This window comes from Haliotis cracherodii, unplaced genomic scaffold (genome assembly GCF_022045235.1).
Source record: "Haliotis cracherodii isolate W230 unplaced genomic scaffold, xgHalCrac1.p SCAF_2, whole genome shotgun sequence".
Classification (NCBI taxonomy): Eukaryota; Metazoa; Mollusca; class Gastropoda; order Lepetellida; family Haliotidae; genus Haliotis; species Haliotis cracherodii.
Window position 1 is genome coordinate 44,472,913 of NW_027266275.1, and position 6,717 is coordinate 44,479,629.

Below are 6,717 nucleotides of genomic sequence, written 5' to 3' on the forward strand. Positions count from 1 at the left end.
ATTCATGAGCTTATATAGGTTCTTTTCGAAATCGCTGGTAGCCATTTTTCTTAAATCTGTATTCAGTCTTATATAGGGCTCCATCCAAGTGCTTTGATCAAACTTAAGAACTCTGTGTATTTTCTTTAGTTTCATACCTAACGATAGATATAACTGGAGATTTCTGAAGTGAACTATATATTTTGTCTTATTCATCAAATTTGGTACGAGTTTTTCTACGTTAGCTAACCTAGTATTACCCATCAAGGAGTGTTGATATTCCGACATCCAATCTTTATTAACCATATATCTTTCAGGAGCTAGTGGATAACTGATCTTTGTGTAACTCTGTTGGATATTCCAAGTCAACTTCTAGTATGTACCCTTTATCGGAATCTGAGGGGATTGATATCACAATTATATTATGAATAACGACCCACTCAAAACCACCTGTGGGTAAAGGTTGGCTCATAGCCCATCCATACAAATTGTTGACATCGAGATATCCATAATATGTGCGTATCAGGTTTACTCGGATCATATCCTCCCACCCATGCAGGTATCTTTCACAGAAATATTTCTTTCCATCATGTTTTGTTTGATCGCATAATAGCCTGCTTAAACACTTTATCCATGTATAATGATATTTACCATCTTTTTCGATTAGAAATTAATTTAATCTTGGGAATATTTTCTTGGGCAGAGCTTATCCTGTGTATAACAATTTTTTAGAAGAATGTCCGAAAACATTTATAGCTAAATTATTTTGCTTTTCCACCTTATCAATTTGTGAGATTGGTGTAGGTTCGTCTATACCATCAAAGTTGAGTCCATCGTTTTGGGGATAGCTCGAAGATCCGGATGTTTGTCTGTGGGGAACAATGCAGATCTTATCGCAATTCTTAAACAAACATCGCCTTTATTTTTTACATTAACTATAGCTTTTTTCTTCTTATAAGACGGGGGTAAATCTATATAACATCCACCTTTGAAAGGCATATAATTAACTATATCTAAATATAAACTATTGATTTTATCCACAACCCAACCTGAACCTCTATTAGTCCAGCGTTCTAAAGTTTCTTGTATCCGTTGAATTGATGCATCTAATGATGCGCTTATAGTATCAGATTCGGTTATAACTTCTGGATTGCTCCGGAAATAAGGTTCGGTATATTCGGCGTCATTTTTACTCAATGACATTTTAACCGTTAGCTGGTATTTTATACTATACTCTAGAGAAACTGTGCACGGAGAAAATATATTCTGGATTGAAATACAACACAGCAAGAACAAAATGATGCAGACACTGTAGCAGCTGAATGATCGAACAATAAGAAAATGTCAACGGGACCTGAACAACATCTGTTACCATGACGTCAGAAGATCAAAATGGAGTAGGGGGTGAAACAACAAAGTCACAAAGTCAATAACGGGTATGACCACCCTGTGTGTGAATCACAACAGTGCATCGGCGACGCATGGAGTCCACCAAATGGGCATGGAAGGCCTGGGGAATGGCCTGCCATATCCTCCTCAAATCCTATGCCAAGTCACGTATGTTATCTGGAGGATGTGGAAGACGACGCAGACGGCGTTCCATTTCATCCCACACATGCTCTATTGGGGAGAGATCTGGAGAAATTGCAGGCCATGGCAGTAACATGACAGTGTTGGAATGGATACGGCGCAGTCCAGGAATTGTCTGGGACGTCGTTACTGCCGTTTGGAACCTGTGTTGGAGATGTGTAACTCGAATCCATCTGTCCTGTCTTGGCGTCGTTACTCGGGGAAGTTCTGAACGTGGATGGTCGGCAACGTCATTTTTGTTCTGATAACGCCTCACCAATGCCGATATCGTGTTACGATGGCATTGGAAATGTGTTGCCACCTGTTGTTGCCTCATTCCCGCTCAGATCATTCCAATGGCTTCATGACGCTGTGCAGCTGTCAATCTTGGCATAATTTGCTTGTGATATGCTTGTGTCTGCGTCTGAGAAGTTTTGAATTTTTGAATGACCACAGATCATGCTTTCCAAAGTGACAGCGAATTTTGAGTTGCACATGCTGTGTACAGCTGCACAGGATGCACGTGCAGTAACACATTGCACTTCCATAGGCCCCCATCAATGACGTCATATCGCATGGCACATGCATGAGCGCTTGAATGTCTCCAATAATTGCTGTGTTCAAACCTATCTTTCATATATGGACGGTGTGCCCTTATATCTATATTTTCTCCGTGCACAGTTTCTTAATGTGGCTAGTATATTTAAATCATCTAACTCCTCATTAATTTTGCTCGATATGATGGGCTTAACATTATTAACATCCATGTTGGAATTAATATCCATCTTCCAACCTCTTAGATATTTACCAACGCCGTCTGTGGGTACAAATCTTAACTCATCATCTGGTTGATTTTTATCAACATCATCTGGTTGATTTTTATCAACATTCTGTAAAGCGATCAATTTAGCTTTTCTCATTCGAAAAAAACCTCTCAGCCCACTTTTTTTCGCTTGAGCTTTGAGTTCTCTAACAGTCTGGCCTTATTGTATTCCAAACAGTGTAAATCAATTCAGCTTTTCTCATTCGAGAATAACCATGTAGACCACATTGTTTTGCCAAAGCCTTCAACTCTCTGACAAAAACCATTGTGAATTAATGGTATATGCAAAATGAGTCAAATCTCTAAATGGTTGTTTTTTCATATATCTAAATACGTATTCTCTACAACCTATTCCACTCATTGATGTAATCTCTCGACCTAGGGTAAATAATCTGGTTCCTGACCCTATCAGTGCCATGTTTCTTACATAAACAATAACGAGCTTTGACCCCTATCCCACATACAGAACACGTATAATTTACATTTCCTTGTCTGATGTAATAGGCATGTATACCGCAGTATATACCAACACAACACCGGTTGCATTGAATTTTTTTCCCCATTAATGTAAATATACACAGATTCATGGTTATACCATCATATCTCCACTGGTGAGCAGTTGAGTCATAGCTTATGCGTACCGTATATCGCTGTGTGAAAGGCGAGTTTTTCGTACCTAAAATGAGGGGGCTAAGAAGGGGGGTCGTCTTATACACGGAGTCGAAGATCTCACATTTTTTTCCACTGGCGATGTCAACCGGCGTCCGATAGCCAGCCCAGCATTTGACAATAAAACTTCGCATTTCGTCCTAAATAACTGTTCCAATAACTATTTCCATACATAAACATGATTTGTATCTCTTTTCCTTGAATAAAGTTTAATAATTTCTGCAAATAAAGTTGAAATGAGCCTCGCCTCGATGCAGATTGTCAAACCACCTGACACGGTAAAACAATCAACATCCGTGAGCAGAGAGCCGGAAGTACCGGTAAGCATTTGCATATTGCACATGTGACCTAACATGTGATAACCGGTGAAGCTGAAATCAATTCCCGCTGATTTTACAGTTGTATTAACAAGTGTTGGAGACGGTGTGTACAAGTGATTGTGGAATAAACACGCTGAATGTGAAGCAAACATAAGCCTAGTTAGTTACAACATAGTTAATTGGCGATTAAATTACTCACTATTGTCTCTTATATGTTATTACTTCATAAATGAATTTTATTTTACGGGCACCAATTTGGTGTCGTACCGTGTAAACACAAAATGGCGACGTGTGCTGGAGTTACACACGCGACCTATCATTGTAGAAAAAAAACAATGCAAGATAAACATATTTTTATTGCATATATAAGGTTTGTGTGCGCACTTGTGATGTGTGCGAAATACGCATCAGTCGGAAAGCGCACGTTAAATCTCCAAAGTAACTAACTAACTAACTTGTGATGTCCGTGTGCGAAATACGCTACAGTCGGAAAGCGCACGTTAAATCTTCTATATCAGTCAAACTTGTGATGTGTTTCATTCCCGGTCGCCTTATACACGGAGTATAGGATTTTGGGTTGATTTTTAAGGCGTGTACAGGGGGGTCGTCTTATACGTGGGGTCGCCTTATACACAGCGATATACGGTAATTGTTAGGCTGAAAATCGCAACTACAGACAACCCAAAAACTATAAACGCTATCTCGCAGTCTGTCTGAGCCTCTGATGGTGTATAAAACTGAGAGAGTGTTGGTCTCTGTATTGGGTCAAGTTTCCTTCCATAAACAAAGAAGTATTCGTGCATGGCAGATTCAACGTCCTTAAACATTTGAATTGAATGTCCTTGCTTATGCAGTTCATCATTAATTAAATCTAATCTCAACATCCTCTGTCTGACCCATTGTGACTGGGCTGCTTCGAGTTGTTCTAATGCTATATTATGTCTTTTCTGCTCCTCTCCTCTCATACGAGAAAATAAATAATTACTCCCCGAAAAAGCTAGAGCATTAACAATAGCTCCACTGACCATCATCGCAATTGATGCCATGATGTTTTGAATTGTGTTCAATAATACTATGTTTATAAAATATTCAAATGTTTTATTACTTCATTATGTCTTCTGGGATGAGCCCTTGTTTGATTAGCATATCTTTTGTAGCCATTGCTAGTCCTATATCGAGAACCATCATACCGATATCATAACCATTAAAATCTAGCTTGGGTGGTGTGGCTTTAGTAATCATTTTAGCTATACGGGCATAGCCAATGGCCAAGCCACAGACCACCGCTGAATGATACGTTGCGTTTACCAACATTTTACCGTCTGTAACTGGAGTAGTCCTGCTTTTATAACATTACATGAGGGCTTAACTCTAATTGAACCTCATCTAATTTTTTAGCTTGTGGTGTTTTCTCTTCTCCGGTCTTAAAAAGCCATACCACTGCTATAGCAAAAACATTGGAACATTTTCCACCAGCTACCAAAGCCGTGAGTCTTTCTCTATGTTTATCTAAAGATTTATCTACCATAGGTTCTGGCTCATCTTGGAGCAGTTGTTCGATAAGTTCGTCGCATTCCATAATGTAATACTGAAGGAGATATTTAAGTCTAGCATAATAAAATATTGCATATCCAATACAACCTGAAATAATAAACTGTTGTGAAAGAATGAGTATTTCAAACCACATTATTACATAATAACCGCTTATGTTCAATTTATCCTCTTTTTGCTATATTTTGCTCAGCAGTTGCTATATTTTTGCTATTTTTGTTATAATTTTGCTCAGCATATGCTATATTTTGCTAAGCAATTGCATAAGCAGCTGGTTGATCGGTTTTTAATACGACTTTACAGTTCTTCATTTCCGCTAACAGTTTTCTTACTTTATCTCGTTCGAGCTTGGTAGAAATAACATCATTTTCACGTAGACATTCCTCAAATGAATCTCCGTCTTTGCAATGAAACAGGGCTACCCATTTGGTCTGCTCTCTGAGATCTTTCAGGACACAGTTGTATTTTTGAGTAAGTACCCAAACGCTATGCTGAGTATGCCGACCGGAGAATGCTAAATATGGAAGCATATCTTTCTTTTTTGTAAGTTCTTGACTCACGCTGCAGTCGTCTGTTATGAAAAGGGTTGATTTTCCTTTGAATTTTTCATGACATACTCGTAAATAGTCTTGTAAATGATAGCCCGGATCAACTTTGTACACCTCGGTATCATTCATTACCCAATCTCTCAATAGATATGTTTTATTAATGCTTATAGTCAGGCACTGAATAATAATATGGGCGAAAAAACATCCCGATAATGACATTGTAAAATATCTAGAATAAAAGCTGTTTTTCCACAACCCGTTTCCCACAGATGATAGCTAAGTGCGGATCTTTAGGTAAAAGATTATTAATAGATCGCTTGCACGAATCGTCCATTCTGTATATTAAGTTGCACGTTCATAATCACGTACAAATATATGTTTAATTTACCAGCTGCTTCCTGACGCTTCGTTATCTGTATAGTAACACAATGCTAGCATTTTTTATTCTCTGCCCACTACCGTGTAGTTGGTCATCATCTGTGGTTCGCATGTCGAGCCATAGCACATACATCGTGGTAAGGAATTCACCCATAGATACATCCCCGAGAGATATATCTTTCACGACCGCGTTAACTTCTGGGCTTCGTTTTATAGAAGGGAGTTTTTTAATCTCATCCAACTGTTGATATGCTCACATACCTTGACTATATAGTTGATGAGGCACGCCCTCGATAGTCAATTCTACTTTTGTAATCTTTGGGTTGTAGAACGCCTCGGTATCTCTTGCAAATGCTTTGGCGGGGTCCTTGAACAACATTAAAGTACCCTTCAACGATCTCGCGGGGACGTTTAGATTGATATTCCACGTCATATCCCTTTTGTGTCTCGTGATCTTTCGGTGTCGAAGCACATGATCGTACAAAATGGCTAAACTTCCAGTATACTGGTTACGAATTTGTCTGGCTAATTCAGGATCTGTTATCATATCAAACTCCAGTGAGATATTGTCAATAGAATAGCTAGCATCTTCAGTAGCTTTGATTACTCTGCTGTAGTCATTAAAAGTGTGTTCGTATTCTAACCTATCACCTAAGGATGCTTGATAGAAGGGCATGTGACTATCTAGTAATTCAAAGTCTAGTGGAATATAGAATCGGTTACCTAATGAATCAGCAACAGCCTTATCTCCTACAACGGTATTATTGCCACTATCAGCACCTCGTCAATACTCAAAACTTCATTACCGCTAATTTTAATCGCGATTTTCTTAACAATTGCACGACCTATGTTCTGAATGATCTCTCTGTTAACGTTGGTA